Genomic DNA, 16,783 nt, shown 5'->3' with positions numbered 1-16,783 from the left:
TTTTAATAATTTAAAAAATTACAAATTTGCATTTACTAACTTGAATGTAAAGAGAACACATCCCATGAATAAATTCACTGTCTTTCACTAAAGGGGAGAAGTCAGGGGATTTTAAATCCCAGGAAAGGGCAATACTGTTGATTATGCTAATTAAGCATTGAAAACTAGCACTCAGGATAGGATAAAGTGAGTCTATCCGTCTGTAGACTGTTGGTTAACGCAGTCTCATTATTCATTGGTCATAAGTATGTCTATAGTTAGATCCAATATAGGTCTGCCATCCTCATCAAATTGTCACTCAAAGATCATGGTATTTTATCAAATTCAGCTGATTAAAGAGAGTTGTTATACAAGCCAAGTTAGTTCATTTCAGTGCTGCTGTAAATGGACATTTTGCTTTATATCTCTTCCCTCATCCTGAGATGAAGAAAAAAACCATACAAAGGATAGACAAATTATCTGGCTTTCCATTCTACACCACCATCTTCATTTCAGGGACCATTCCCCTAGGATCTATTATGTTTTCTGAATCACTTGAGCCTCCTTTTTATGTAGAACCCTCCTACATATGAAATAACTGGATGATACCTGTTCAACAGCATTAAAGACCCTTTAAAAGTTCTCTTAATGAGAGCAATAATGAGGAAAACATAACTAATGTTTGTAGAATACCTGTAACCTCCTTCATATGACAAATGCAGTCATATGAAAAGATCCCATGGACCACTTTGTCCTACCTTGGACAACAAATTGCTTCATTCTTGAATTTTAACTAGAACACCTCTTGACTTACTCTGAAGCTTTTATCCATGAGTTTATTTTGCTTTACTCTGTCTTATCCTTGGTCTGAAATCTCATCATTAGAGTTACCAATTCATGAGACGATAATAAAGCAGTAGGAGTGACAGTGATTTTAGAAGTGAATGCTAACACAACCATGCACACACAACACAAAAACTCATTTATCTCACTAAAAAATAAAAGGCTGTTTTCTTCTCCAGACATTGCCCATTTTCTTGGCCTGGTTTAATCCTTTATGGTTACTCTGAAAAGTGATAAAACCAAGATTTCCAAGGCAATTAATTGTCAGTGCCTTGATATTGTGAGATTCATCTCTAGATTCGCAGCTGGGAGCTGCTTGCAAAGTGCCATCACACTGTGTAGGTGCTTGTTGATTGGGTGAATGGATGGGAGGATGAGATACAGCCAAGTTCAGTTCCTCTGTGTAGCAGGAAAATTGCACTGTGAATCCTCAGAGAGCCAGGAAGAAGCATTAAAAAAGTAGAAGAAAAAGGTTGGGGGCAGGGGTGGAGGAGGAGGAGAGCCATCAAATGGGCCATCCTAAATACTTGAGAATTTCAGGGCAGAAGAGGTGATGAGAAAGGGAATTGCAGATATATAGAGTAGATAATTTCACATTGGTATTTGGGTATTTAACTCAGTGATTCTTAACTTTCAACCTTGACTACACATTAGAATTTCTGGGAGTAGAACCTAGACATCAGTATTTTTAAGTTTCCCAGGTGATTCTGATTTTAGCAAGTGGGGGGATATTCATACCATTTTTTACTCACAAGCAGATAACTATAAAACTTGCAGTTTGGCATGAGAAAGAAATGTACTTGATATTGATATCTGAGAACCTAATTGTTTTTCTCTGAACAAGGAACTGTAACAGATATTACTGAATGTGTAAAATGAATTTGGCATGCACACTTTTTTTCTATGACCTCCACACCAGAAAGTTATCTTTTCAGGATGTCATCTTTACCATAAATATATGCTTTGAGAGGTATGTTTGAAAAATTAGAAAGAGTACATAAAATACATACAATATTTTACAGTGTTTTATGTAACTGCAGTTATTACAGAAGATCATTTGGTTTGAGCTAAACCAGAATCTTTTCACTTGACAATAATTAATAATACGAATTCAGATTCAAGATAAGGAATCAGAACTTTAATTCCCATTTTCCATTGCACTTTTCATGTAAAGAGTATCAACTGTCTGTGAACTCTCAAAAATATGGATAAATAATCATTCTCGCCGGGCTCAAAAAGAGATGTTTTTAGGGATTAATTACTTAATGATTATTAAACTAGGTAGGTGAGTACTAAGAGTTTTTTTTCTCCTCAGAAGAATTTGCAGAAGTCTTTTGCTTGAGGTAATAACTGTATTACCTTGCTTTTCTGAAGTGAGACGTTCTATTCTGTTTTAATTCTTTTTGATTTCCTTCAATGGTTCAGGGAGAAAAGGGGGAAAAACTTATCAAAGAAGTCTCTGGATAATAAACTATAAAAATGTATGTAACAGTGTTACGCATTCTATAATCCTTGAAGTGAATATATGAAGAGAATGATCTATCATCTATCTATCTATCTATCATCTATCATCTGTCTGTCTATCTATCATCTATCTAGGATAGCCACTCCCAATTTTAACCAAAGGGAGGGTTACTAGTATACCTAATACAACCTGGAATATAAATTCAAAGCCATTGCCTTGACCAAGATAGCCTTACTGTTCCCCTCAGCTTGACTAACTTTTAGACAGATTTCTTCCTGGCTGTGGGCCTCTGACCTCCAGTTTCTTAGAGAATTTGCTTCAGAAATATTGCAATTGTAAATTCTCTCTCTGTCCCTTTGAAATGTATTTAAATCTCCCAGCCTCTTGACCTCTTGCCAGTTTTACTACCCAGGAAGTGTCTTTCTCAAGGATCTGGGAACTATTACTTTGAAATTAAACATTATAAGAGATAGTGCCTCCATCTCTCAGTCTCAATGGGAAGGTAGAAGCCTAACTACTTTGGGAGCCAGTTACCAGCCACAGATGGCTTAATCCCAGAAGAAAACATTTCAAACTCTAGGATAACTCTACAAGCTCGACACATCCCACTGGTCAACCCTCCCCCAAAGTCCTCCAGTACTTTTTCACTAGCTCACCTCAACACTTAGAAACCTTCACATCTTTTATTTCAGGGGAGTTGAGTTCAGTCTCTCTCCCCTATTGCAGTAGCCTTATATAAAGTCTTTCTTGACTGTTGAACTTTGTTCAGTGCAATATTTACTTTCACAGCCTAAACCAAAATTCAACACTTCTTAAAGTGCCTAGGGCACATTCACATTTATATTAATATTCTACTATCAATATCATATCAGGAAAATACAAATGTTTTCTTGCAGCAGATATCCTTCAGAAAGAGTGGTTCCCTAGTGAAGAGGGCAGTAAAACTTGAATTTATGAGGTGTTGACTATCTATTTTTTAGTAATTTTTTCTAATATCTTTTACAGTTTAAGCAGATGGTAATTTTCATTCTCGTGTTAGTCTCAAGTTTTTGGAATTTTTCATTTTTAGCATTTCTTAATATTCCATAGTATTTTTTTTTCTTTCCTTCCGCATCAAATTTAAATTTTCATGGGCATACTCTTTTCCTGATAGAATGGCTGTAAACAAATGGATTCCCCCATTTTGCGTGTAGGACATTTTTTTCTTTTTTTCTCTTCTTTCCTCTCCTCTTTCCTTTTCTTTTTCATGAATGCAAAAAGAAAAAGAAAAGAAAAAAATTAGATACAGATTCTTGTACAGTGGTCTAGGAATCACTGGTGATATAAAGGATTGCATATACATCTATAATGCAAATTTCATTAGGCTGTTAGGCCTTTGGGAACAAAAAATAGCATTTTCCCAGAAAAAAATTTATCATGAAGAATAGCTTAAACTTCAGGAATCCTACTTGCAAGGACCCCTTTGAAGACACTCTAGGTAATTTTATATTATTTTTCTTAAAGACTTTTATATTATTTTTCTTAAAAACTTTCTTAAAGTTTCCACAGGAGGAACAAAACTTGGTTTAGTTGTTATTTTTCACCACATCAGTGGAAATGAGTCTTTAGTCTATAGCCCCAGACACAAAATGACATTTTTAGTCTAAGAGGACTCTTCCTTCCCCCATTGCCTTTAAAGACATTCTACTGGTTTTCTTTAGTTGAAATGTGCTATCATTGTATTACAACATTGTAATATGCTAATTTTGAAGTTACTATCTTTGTGCAGGGTAATAAGTGAGTGAAAAACTCAAATGCTAACATCTGCTGTGGCATTTCAATTTTAAACCAAATGTGTGCATAATATTCTCTTTGGTAAGTGAATTAACATTTTCACATAACCATGAAAGATAAAATTTTAATAATCTCCCTTGGAGTTGTCTCTTTGAAGTCATGTGCAAAATATTAAGTGAGAATTCTAACAGAACACTAGTCCTTCTTTTTTTTTTTTTTTTTTTTTTTTTTTTTTTTTAACATCTTTATTGAAGTATAATTGCCTTACAATGGTGTGTTAGCTTCTGCTTTATAACAAAGTGAATCAGTTATACATATACAATATGTTCCCATTTCTCTTCCCTCTTGCATCTCCCTCCCTCCCACCCTCCCCATCCCATCCCTCTAGATGGTCACAAAGCACCGAGCTGATCTCCCTGTGCTATGCGGCTGCTTCCCACTAGTTATCTATTTTACATTTGGTAGTGTATATATGTCCATGACACTCTCTTACCCTGTCACATCTCACCCCACCCCCTCCCCATATCCTCAAGTCCATTCTCTAGTAGGTCTGTGTCTTTATTCCCGTCTTGCCACTAGGTTCTTCATGGCCTTTTTTTTTTTTTTTTTTTTTCCCCTTAGATTCCGTATATATGTGTTAGCATACTGTATTTGTTTTTCTCTTTCTGACTTACTTCACTCTGTATGACAGACTCTAACTCCATCCACCTCATTACAAATACCTCCATTTCATTTCTTTTTATGGCTGAGTAATATTCCATTGTATATATGTGCCACATCTTCTTTATCCATTCATCTGTCGATGGACATTTAGATTGCTTCCATGTCCTGGCTATTGTAAATAGAGCTGCAATGAACATTTTGGTACATGACTCTTTTTGACCTATGGTTTTCTCAGGGTATATGCCCAGTAGTGGGATTGCTGGGTCGTATGGTAGTTCTATTTGTAGTTTTTTAAGGAACCTCCATACTGTTCTCCATAGTGGCTGTATCAATTTACATTCCCACCAACAGTGCAAGAGTGTTCCCTTTCCTCCACACCCTCTCCAGCATTTATTGTTTCTAGATTTTTTGATGATGGCCATTCTGACCGGTGTGAGATGATATCTCATTGTAGTTTTGATTTGCATTTCTCTAATGATTAATGATGTTGAGCATTCTTTCATGTGTCTGTAGGCCATCTGTATATCTTCTTTGGAGAAATGTCTATTTAGGTCTTCTGCCCATTTTTGGATTGGGTTGTTCGTTTTTTTGTTATTGAGCTGCATGAGCTGCTTGTAAATCTTGGAGATTAATCCTTTGTCAGTTGCTTCATTTGCAAATATTTTCTCCCATTCTGATGGTTGTCTTTTGGTCTTGTTTATGGTTTCCTTTGCTGTGCAAAAGCTTTTAAGTTTCATTAGGTCCCATTTGTTTATTTGTGTTCTTATTTCCATTTCTCTGGGAGCTGGGTCAAAAAGAATCTTGCTGTGATGTATGTCATAGAGTGTTCTGCCTATGTTTTCCTCTAAGAGTTTGATAGTGTCTGCCCTTACACTTAGGTCTTTAATCCATTTTGAGTTTATTTTTGTGCATGGTGTCAGGGAGTGTTCTATTTTCATACTTTTACATGTACCTGTCCAATTTTCCCAGCACCACTTATTGAAGAGGCTGTCTTTTCTCCACTGTATATGCTTGCCTCCTTTATCAAAAATAAGGTGCCCATATGTGTGTGGGTTTATCTCTGGGCTTTCTATCCTGTTCCATTGATCTATATTTCTGTTTTTGTGCCAGTACCAAACTGTCTTGATTACTGAAGCTTTGTAATATAGTCTGAAGTCAGGGAGCCTGATTCCCCCAGCTCCATTTTTCGTTCTCAAGATTGCTTTGGCTATTCGGGGTCTTTTGTGTTTCCATACAAATTGTGAAATTTTTTGTTCTAGTTCTGTGAAAAATGCCAGTGGTAGTTTGATAGGGATTGCATTGAATCTGTAGATTGCTTTGGGTAGTAGAGTCATTTTCACAATGTTGATTCTTCCAATCCAGGAACATGGTATATCTCTCCATCTATTTGTATCATCTTTAATTTCTTTCATCAGTGTCTTATAATTTTCTGCATACAGGTCTTTTGTCTCCTTAGGTAGGTTTATTCCTAGATATTTTATTCTTTTTGTTGCAATGGTAAATGGGAGTGTTTTCTTAATTTCACTTTCAGATTTTTCGTCATTAGTGTATAGAAATGCAAGAGATTTCTGTGCATTAATTTTGTATCCTGCTACTTTACCAAATTCATTGATTAGCTCTAGGAGTTTTCTGGTAGCATCTTTAGGATTCTCTATGTATAGTATCATGTCATCTGCAAATAGTGACAGCTTTACTTCTTCTTTTCCGATTTGGATTCCTTTTATTTCTTTGTCTTCTCTGATTGCTGTGGCTAACACTTCCAAAACTATGTTGAATAATAGTGGTGAGAGTGGGCAACCTTGTCTTGTTCCTGATCTTAGTGGAAATGGTTTCAGTTTTTCACCATTGAGGACAATGTTGGCTGTGGGTTTGTCATATATGGCCTTTATTATGTTGAGGAAAGTTCCCTCTATGCCTACTTTCTGCAGGGCTTTTATCATAAATGGGTGTTGAATTTTGTCGAAAGCTTTCTCTGCATCTATTGAGATGATCATATGGTTTTTTTCCTTCAGTTTGTTAATATGATGTATCACATTGATTGATTTGCGTATATTGAAGAATCCTTGCATTCCTGGGATAAACCCCACTTGATCATGGTGTATGATCCTTTTAATGTGCTGTTGGATTCTGTTTGCTAGTATTTTGTTGAGGATTTTTGCATCTATGTTCATCAGTGATATTGGCCTGTAGTTTTCTTTCTTTGTGACATCTTTGTCTGGTTTTGGTATCAGGGTGATGGTGGCCTCGTAGAATGAGTTTGGGAGTGTTCCTCCCTCTGCAATATTTTGGAAGAGTTTGAGAAGGATAGGTGTTAGCTCTTCTCTAAATGTTTGATAGAATTCACCTGTGAAGCCATCTGGTCCTGGGCTTTTGTTTGTTGGAAGGTTTTTAATCACAGTTTCAATTTCAGTGCTTGTGATTGGTCTGTTCATATTTTCTATTTCTTCCTGGTTCAGTCTCGGCAGTTTGTGCCTTTCTAAGAATCTGTCCATTTCTTCCAGGTTGTCCATTTTATTGGCATAGAGTTGCTTGTAGTAATCTCTCATGATCTTTTGTATTTCTGCAGTGTCAGTGGTTACTTCTCCTTTTTCATTTCTAATTCTATTGATCTGAGTCTTCTCCCTTTTTCTCTTGATGAGTCTGGCTAATGGTTTATCAATTTTGTTTATCTTCTCAAAGAACCAGCTTTTAGTTTCATTGATTTTTGCTATTGTTTCCTTCATTTCTTTTTCATTTATTTCTGACCTGATCTTTATAATTTCTTTCCTTCTGCTGGCTTTGGGGTTTTTTTGTTCTTCTTTCTCTAATTGCTTTAGGTGCAAGGTTAGGTTGTTTATTCGAGATGTTTCCTGTTTCTTGAGGTAGGCTTGTATTGCTATAAACTTCCCTCTTAGCACTGCTTTTGCTGCGTCCCATAGGTTTTGGGTCGTCGTATCTCCATTGTCATTTGTTTCTAGGTATTTTTTGATTTCCCCTTTGATTTCTTCAGTGATCACTTCGTTATTAAGTAATGTATTGTGTAGCCTCCATGTGTTTGTATTTTTTACAGGTCTTTTCCTGTAATTGATATCTAGTCTCATAGCGTTGTGGTCGGAAAAGATACTTGATACGATTTCAATTTTCTTAAATTTACCAAGGCTTGATTTGTGACCCAAGATATGATCTATCCTGGAGAATGTTCCATGAGCACTTGAGAAAAATGTGTATTCTGTTGTTTTTGGATGGAATGTCCTATAAATATCAATTAAGTCTATCTTGTTTAATGTATCATTTAAAGCTTGTGTTTCCTTATTTATTTTCATTTTGGATGATCTGTCCATTGGTGAGAGTGGGGTGTTAAAGTCCCCTACTATGATTGTGTTGCTGTCGATTTCCCCTTTTATGGCTGTTAGTATTTGCCTTATGTATTGAGGTGCTCCTATGTTGGGTGCATAAATATTTACAATTGTTATACCTTCCTCTTGTATCGATCCCTTGATCATTATATAGTGTCCTTCTTTGTCTCTTGTAATAGTCTGTATTTTAAAGTCTATTTTGTCTGATATGAGAATTGCTCCTCCAGCTTTCTTTTGATTTCCATTTGCATGGAATATCTTTTTCCATCCCCTCACTTTCAGTCTATATGTGTCTCTAGGTCTGAAGTGGGTCTCTTGTAGACAGCATATATATGGGTCTTGTTTTTGTATCCATTCAGCCAGCCTGTGTCTTTTGGTGGGAGCATTTAATCCATTTACATTCAAGGTAATTATCGATATGTATGTTCCTATTCCCATTTTCTTAAATGTTTTGGGTTTGTTATTGTAGGTGTTTTCCTTCTCTTGTGTTTCTTGCCTAGAGAAGTTCCTTTAGCATTTGTTGTAAAGCTGGTTTGGTGGTGCTGAACTCTCTCAGCTTTTGCTTGTCTGTAAAGGTTTTAATTTCTCCATCGAATCTGAATGAGATCCTTGCTGGGTAGTGTAATCTTGGTTGCAGGTTTTTCTCCTTCATCACTTTAAGTATATCCTGCCACTCCCTTCTGGCTTGCAGAGTTTCTGCTGAAAGATCAGATGTTAACCTTATGGGGATTCCCTTGTGTGTTATTTGTTTTTTTTCCCTTGCTGCCTTTAATATGTTTTCCTTATATTTAATTTTTGACAGTTTGATTAATATGTGTCTTGGTGTGTTTCTCCTTGGGTTTATCCTGTATGGGACTCTCTGTGCTTCCAGGACTTGATTAACTATTTCCTTTCCCATATTAGGGAAGTTTTCAACTATAATCTCTTCAAATATCTTCTCAGTCCCTTTCTTTTTCTCTTCTTCTTCTGGGACCCCTATAATTCGAATGTTGGCGCGTTTAATGTTGTCCCAGAGGTCTCTGAGACTGTCCTCAGTTCTTTTCATTCTTTTTTCTTTATCCTGCTCTGCAGTAGTTATTTCCACCATTTTATCTTCCAGGTCACTTATCCTTTCTTCTGCCTCAGTTATTCTGCTATTGATCCCATCTAGAGTATTTTTAATTTCATTTATTGTGGTTTTCATCATTGCTTGGTTCCTCTTTAGTTCTTCTACGTCCTTGTTAAATGTTTCTTGCATTTTGTCTATTCTATTTCCAAGATTTTGGATCATCCTTACTATCATTATTCTGAATTCTTTTTCAGGTAGACTACCTATTTCCTCTTCATTTGTTAAGTCTGGTATGTTCTGACCCTGCTCCTTCATCTGCTGTGTGTTTTTCTGTCGTCTCATTTTGCTTATCTTACTGTGTTTGGGGTCTCCTTTTCACAGGCTGCAGGTTCGTAGTTCCTGTTGTTTTTGGTATCTGTCCCCAGTGGCTAAGGTTGGTTCAGTGGGTTGTGTAGGCTTCCTGGTGGAGGGAACTAGTGCCTGAGCTCTGGTGGATGAGGTTGGCTCTTGTCTTTCTGGTGGGCACGTCCACGTCTGGTGGTGTATTTTGGGGTGTCTGTGGCCTTATTATGATTTTAGGCAGCCTCTCTGCTAATGGATGGGGCTGTGTTCCTGTCTTGCTAGTTGTTTGGCATAGGGTGTCCAGCACTGTAGCTTGTTGGTCGTTGAGTGAAGCTGGGTCTTGATGTTGAGATGGAGATCTCTGAGAGATTTTTGCCGTTTGGTATTACGTGAAGCTGGGAGGTCTCTTGTGGACCAGTGTCCTGAAGTTGGCTCTCCCACCTCAGAGGCACGGCCCTGATGCCTGGCTGGAGCACCAAGAGCCTTTCGTCCACACGGCTCAGAGTAAAAGGGAGAAAAAATAGAAAGAAAGAAAGAAAGAAAGAAAGAGGCTATAATATAGTGAAGTAAAATAAAGCTATTGTAAAGCAAAGCTATACAGACAAAATCGCACCCAGAAGCATATACATATACACTCACAAATAAAGGAAAAGGGGAAAAATTAATATATCCTGCTCCCAAAGTCCACCTCCTGAATTTGGGATGATTCGTTGTCTATTCAGGTATTCACCAGATGCAGGCACATCAAGTTGTTTGTGGAGTTTTAATCCGCTGCTTCTAAGGCTGCTGGGAGAGATTTCCCCTTATCTTCCCTGTTCGCACAGTTCCTGGGGTTCAGCTTTGGATTTGGACCCGCCTCTGCGTGTAGGTCGCCTGAGGGCGTCTATTCCCCGCACAGACAGGACGGGGTTAAAGGAGCAGCTGCTTCGGGGGCTCTGGCTCCCTCAGGCCGCGGGGAGGGAGGTGTACAGAGGAGGCGGGGTGAGCCTGCGGCGGCCGAGGCCGGCGTGACGTTGCACCAGCCTGAGGCGGGCAGTGCGTTCTCCCGGGGAACTTGTCCCCGGATCACGGGACCCTGGCAGTGGCGGGCTGCACAGGCTCCCGGGAGGGGCGATGTGGAGAGTGACTTGTGCTCACACACAGGCTTTTTGGAGGCGGCAGCAGCAGCCCCAGCGTCTCACGCCCGTCTCTGGGGTCCGTGCTGATCGCCGCGGCTCACGCCTTTCTCTGGAGTTCGTTTAGGCGGCACTCTGAATCCCCTCTCCTTGCGCGCCGCGAAACAAAGAGGCAAGAAAAAGTCTCTTGCCTCTTCGGCAGCTGCAGATTTTTTCCCGGACTCCCTACCAGCCAGCTGTGGTGCGCTAACCCCTTCAGGCTGTGTTCACGCCGCCAGCCCCAGTCCTCTCCCTGCGATCCAACCGAAACCGAAACCCGAGCCTCAGCTCCCAGCCCCGCCCGCCGAGCAGACAAGCCTCTCGGGCTGGTGAGTGCTGCTCGGCGCCGAGCCTCTGTGCGGGAGTCTCTCCGTTTTTTTTCCTCTGCGCCCCTGTTGCTGTGGGATCTGCGCTGATCGCCGCGGCTCGCGCCCTTCTCTGGAGTTCGTTTAGGCGGCGCTCTGAATCCCCTCTCCTTGCGCGCCGCGAAACAAAGAGGCAAGAAAAAGTCCCTTGCCTCTTCGGCCCTGCAGACTTTTTCCCGGTCTCCCTCCCAGCCAGCTGTTGTGCGCTAATCCCTTCAGGCTGTGTTCACGCTGCCAGCCTCAGTCCTCTCCCTGCGATCCAACCGAAACCGAAACCGGAGCCTCAGCTCCCAGCCCCGCCCGCCCCGGCGGGGGAGCAGACAAGCCTCTCGGGCTGGAGAGTGCTGCTCGGCGCCGAGCCTCTGTGCGGGAATCTCTCCGTTTTTCCCTCTGCGCCCCTGTTGCTGTGGGATCCGCGCTGGTAGCTGCGGCTCGCGCCCGTCTCTGAAGTTCGTTTAGGCAGCGCTCTGAATCCCCTCTCCTCGCGCCCCAGGAAACAAAGAGGGAAGAAAAAGTCTCTTGCCTCTTCGGCAGCTGCAGACTTTTTCCCGGACTCCCTCCCGGCTAGCTGTGGTGCACTAACGCCTTCAGGCTGTGTTCACGCCGCCAACCCCAGTCCTCTCCCTGCGATCCGACCGAAGCCCGAGCCTCAGCTCCCAGCCCCGCCCGCCCCGGCGGGGGAGCAGACAAGCCTCTCGGGCTGGAGAGTGCTGCTCGGCGCCGAGCCTCCGTGCGGGAACCTCTCCGCTTTGCCCTCCGCACCCCTGTGGCTGCGCTCTCCTCCGTGGCTCCGAAGCTTCCCCCCTCTGCCACCCGCAGTCTCTGCCCGCGAAGGGGCTCCTAGTGCGTGGAAATCTTTCCTCCTTCACGGCTCCCTCCCACTAGTGCAGGTGCCGTCCCTATTCTTTTGTCTCTGTTATTTCTTTTTTCTTTTGCCCTACCCAAGTACGGGGGGAGTTTCTTGCCTTTTTGGAGGTCGGACGTTTTCTGGCAGCGTTCAGTGGGTGTTCTGTAGGAGCAGTTCCACGTGTAGATGTATTTCTACTGTATCTGTGGGAAGGAAGGTGATCTCCGCGTCTTACTCTTCCGCCATCTTCCCGAGCTCCCTCCTAGTCCTTCTTTTAAGATTTTTGAAGTTTTCAAAGACAGAGAGTGAATACCATGTCCTTCCTCTCAGGTCACCTGGTGTTACAGCCAGTTAGAGAGGCAGCAATTTTCTTATCTTAGAGTAGATTGAAGGCTACAAAGGAATGCCTCGAATTCCAGAGCACCTAAGGTTCTTGATCATTCGCTGGCACTGCTATATGGAATTCTACTTTTTCATGTATATTTTTTAATGCCTGAAAAACATTCTAACTTTTTCTAGGGTGTCTTTCAATCATCTTTTCAACCTCTTTTGACTGTCACTATCCCTTGGAAGAACAAAAATTCCAACTATCCTATGCTAATGTCTTAATGAAAAGTATTTGATTTATCACATTACATTATCCCTCCAAGGCATATCAGTTTTAGTAAATTGAGTCTGGCTTGGATCCTACCTAAAGAAATTGAGTAGTGGAATGATTGGGGACACTGTGCCACTTAAGTTCAGGCAGAGGGAACAAATGAGAAGGCCCTGGGGAGATCGTCTCACTTACTGTGTTTAGGGAACAGGCAAGAGATCTAAACTGCTGGAGGAAATAGAGGAAGGTGGTAGGAAATGGGGCGGGAAGTGAGGAGAAGGGCTGATAGGAAGCCATCACAGGGCTTTGAGCAGATGAGTAACATAATCATGATCATCCTTTATTTTAGCAGGAGCACTCTAGTTCCTTGGAGGTTAGATTACACAAAGGCAAGAATGGGCATAAAGAAAGCTGTTTAATTATTCCAGGCAAGAGAAAAGAATGGCTTGAGCCTAGTTAGTACCTGTCGAGAAGTAAGAGGTATTATATTTATTATATTTCTAAGCTATAGCCAACAAGACTTGCCAAAAGATAGAGAGGAGTAAACAACGATTTTTACAAGATTTTCTGCTTAAATAACTGGTTGAATGGATTTATCATATTCTGAGACAGGGAAAGCTGTAGGTCTAAATAGAGAAATAGATCTAACAGAGAAACAAGAGTTTGGTTCAGGGCATGCTAGGTTTCAGATGCCTATGTGGTCTCTAAGAAAGAAACCAAGAAAACACTTTGTTAAATGAGAGTAGAGTAGTGGGAGATGTCTAAATTAGAGATATGAATTAAGTTGTTTCTGGCATAAAGATGGTATATAAAGCCATAGGACTGAAGATTACCTAGAGATTGGGTGTAAATCTGGACTGAGCCAAGCCAGCACTCCAGCCCTGAGACTTAATTTGACGTTTAAGTCTGTCAGTTTTATAAAGGTCTGTGCTTATTGCCAGACCTTTATAAAATGACTTCCCTATCCTTAAGTTTCTAACCTTGATTCATCTCCCATTTGTCTGTAATTCAACACAATTTTTTCCTCAGGAGAAGTAAACCAAGCCTTTTTATAGTTGAGAAAATCTTTTGGTGTCCTCACAAATAAATGATTATTTCATTGAATTTATAATATCACCATTTAAACATATTTTTCTCAACTCCATAGAATTCTCTACAGAATGAAAGTCTAAGAGCAACTAGAGTTTTGTTTTTATGCATATAATCTATATTTTTTGTTTGGGTGCTTGCTAGATTTACACGTACATGCAAGCATACTTATAACTCACAGACTAAATAATGGAAGCTCAAAAGACAGCCATTTTCTAATCCTTGGAACTTGTAACCGTTGCCTTATATTGCATAAAATAATTTTGTAGAAGTGATTAAGTTGAAGATCTTGAGAGAAGTAGATAACATTGGATTATCTAGGTGAGCAGTAAATGCAATAACATGTATCCTTATAAGAGAGAGGCAGAGGGAGATTTGACACACAGAAGAGAAGGCAATGTAACCACAGAGGCAGAGTTTAAAGTGATGCAGCCACAAGCCAAGGAATGCCAGCGGCCACCAAAAGTAGAAGAGACAAAGAACAAATTCTTCCCTGGAGCCTATGGAGGGAATGTGGCCCTGCTGACACCTTGGTTTTGACACAATGAAACCGATTTCAAATTTCTAATCTCCAGAACTGTGAAAGAATAAATTTCCATTGTTTAAACCATTAAGTTTGTGTTACTGTATTACAGCAGCCATAAGAAACTAATACATAAAATAAAATTTCACCAAGTTATATCTAAGTATTATTTATCTAACATAATTTTCCCTAGGATTTCAAAGCTACTTTCAATCTGCCAGTTAATATACGTCTTAATTTGGTGAAAGTTTTCATGTGTATATCTTTTTGTTATTTCTGCTCTGTCTGCTCTGTTCTCGCCTCCCATAGTCCTATTATACATGAGTCAAATTACCTGAATCTGTCCCCTTTTACCCTCACTTTAATTTTTCTTTATTCCTTTCCTTAGAAATATTCTGATTTGGGAAAATTTCCTTCTGGTGTTTGCTCTTCCTCCCAGATTTGTCTTCTGTAACTAATCCATTATTTTTATTACCACAATTATTTTTATTAAATTTTATATTTTTTTGCATCTCATATAGTTTTTCTAATTTCAACTTATTCTCTCTTTATAACTCATTGTTACAATTTCATAAGTATAAAAATTCCTTTGATCTTTCAAAAATAAATTTTTGTATGTTTATAAATATTCTAAAATTTTCTTTTATTTCTGCACTAGCAGAATTTCAAAAGCAGGCTAGCTTTACCTATGGAAAGATAATTCATCCTTTCAGATGAATTATCTTTCCATAGGTCTAACACAGTGTTATGTGATATAAATGTTGAAATAAATTTTGGCAGAAATAGGTGGGGATTGCTGGTCTAGTTCTCCAGATACAGGCAAAGGAAGAGGAGAAAGATTATTATATTTAATATAATTTTAATTTATCAGTGGGGAAATCCAATATCTGGTAGTTTCTAAGAGGTAATTCTAGTGGAGGGCCCTTCCACAGAAGGGATATTTATCTGGATTCCATTCCAAGATAGGTGTGATAGACAGAAAACTGCCTTAGCAATGCCCTATTTCAGTTTATTCTTCGTTTTTCCTGTTGGCTTTATTTCACATTTTTTCAGCCTTGCTTGGTAATGGGATACACCAGTATTCACCTTCAGAGGTCTGTTTGGTCTTTGTCTGGCTCAGTCTTCAGTACTAGAAATATGACTAGTTAAAATGTTAGTGTCTAAATGCCGCTGACCTGCATTTTTAAAGATTTTTTTTAATTCTAAAAAAGTAAAGGAGTATAGGTTGGAATTATGTGTGACATCTGTGCAGAAATTCCTATGCTGGAAAAAGAAGAAAAAACAAAAAACAAAAAAAAAAAACTACATCCTCAAAACCTGTAAATCAGTGTGTCAGATATCTTACATCAGAAACTCAAAGAGATATATCACTCAAGAACAAATAACTCAGCTATAGTGATATCAACTGATGATCACACTATTGGTATTAATTGTCCTGTAGAAAAGACTACTGAAAATGTTTCAAATAATAGTCACAAGAACTGTACAATTATTTTTTACTGGATCACAGCACTAGTTTTCATTTTGGGTAGCACTTCCACCAGTAATTTTATTTTTGTTGTAATAGAAGCTCAATAACTGTCAGATATACCTTATATAATATGCCTATACGTTCAGCAGCATTTAAAGACTCCTTCATTTTTCACTGAGATGCTTTTTCGATTAAGTCAAGAGGCATGGTGCCGCTAATCCTGAGATGCAATAAATCAACTCGCGGCTCGGGCATAGTAAATTCACCAAATGCTTCTTCTTTTTATTGTTTTAAAATAGCAGTCAAGGGCTTCCCTGGTGGCACAGTGGTTAAGAATCCACCTGCCAATGCAGGGGACACGGGTTCAAGTCCTGGTCCGGGAAGATCCCACATACCTTGGAGCAACTAAGCCCATGCACCACAACTACTGAGCCTGCACTCTAGAGCCTGTGAGCCACAACTACTGAGCCCACGTGCCACAAATACTGAAGACTGCATGCCTAGAGCCCGTGCTCCACAACAAGAGAAGCCACAGCAATGAGAGGCCTGCACACCACAATGAAGAGTAACCCCTGCTCGCCGCAACTAGAGAAAGCCCGCACGCAGCAACGAAGACCCAACACAGCTAAAAATAAATTAATTAATTAAAAAAAATAGCACTCAAGATGAACAAGTGGAGACCACTAAGCTAAGAGATTGTAGATGCCATAATTAAATATGTATTTTAAATATAATATTTTTCAGTAATAAACTAAGGAAATAATGACCTAATTCAGTAAGTTCTAAGAAAAATTCTTGCCTCATGCAAAATTTCTGCAAATTCTTGGTCCCAAACTGAACTCATTGAAATTACGAAACTGAGGCAGGAGATAGATGGGCCCCAGGCTGAGCAGCCGGAGTTTGTTCCCTGTGGACAGATACTCCAAAATAGCAGGAGTGAGAGAAGTTGAGCCCTGCCCAGATCAGAGATCACATATATCTCATTCTTGAAGTCAAGGAGACCTTCCCTACTGTACATGCACAGAAAGGCTCGTTGGAGGTCAAAAGGGAGTTATGTCAACCTACCCATAGGCCTCTTCACTATAATCCATCTTGGCTAAGAGATGCGCACGCACACAGGGAAGGACCCTGAGATATACCAAATACGGACCCAGAACCAGGCAAAGCAAGATGATTGGCCAAAGGAAACCCAGAAGAAATGCCCCATATAAGTGATTCAAACTACCATGAGGGCGAGACCTCTCTCTGAGCTCACCCCTGTGTGCTTATTGACACATACTCTTTCCTCCTA

At 39.8% G+C, this 16,783-nt stretch overlaps 1 long non-coding RNA gene across 1 annotated transcript in view; it reads left to right on the top strand.

The window, feature by feature from the left end:
* LOC309659159 overlaps positions 1 to 16,783 on the top strand; it is a 1,097,080-nt gene that overhangs the window by 570,484 nt on the left and 509,813 nt on the right. The window lies entirely within an intron of this gene.

Source organism: Balaenoptera physalus (genome assembly GCF_965194825.1).
Source record: "Balaenoptera physalus genome assembly, chromosome: 4".
NCBI classification, from domain to species: domain Eukaryota; kingdom Metazoa; phylum Chordata; class Mammalia; order Artiodactyla; family Balaenopteridae; genus Balaenoptera; species Balaenoptera physalus.
This window is presented reverse-complemented; position numbering and strand designations above follow the sequence as displayed.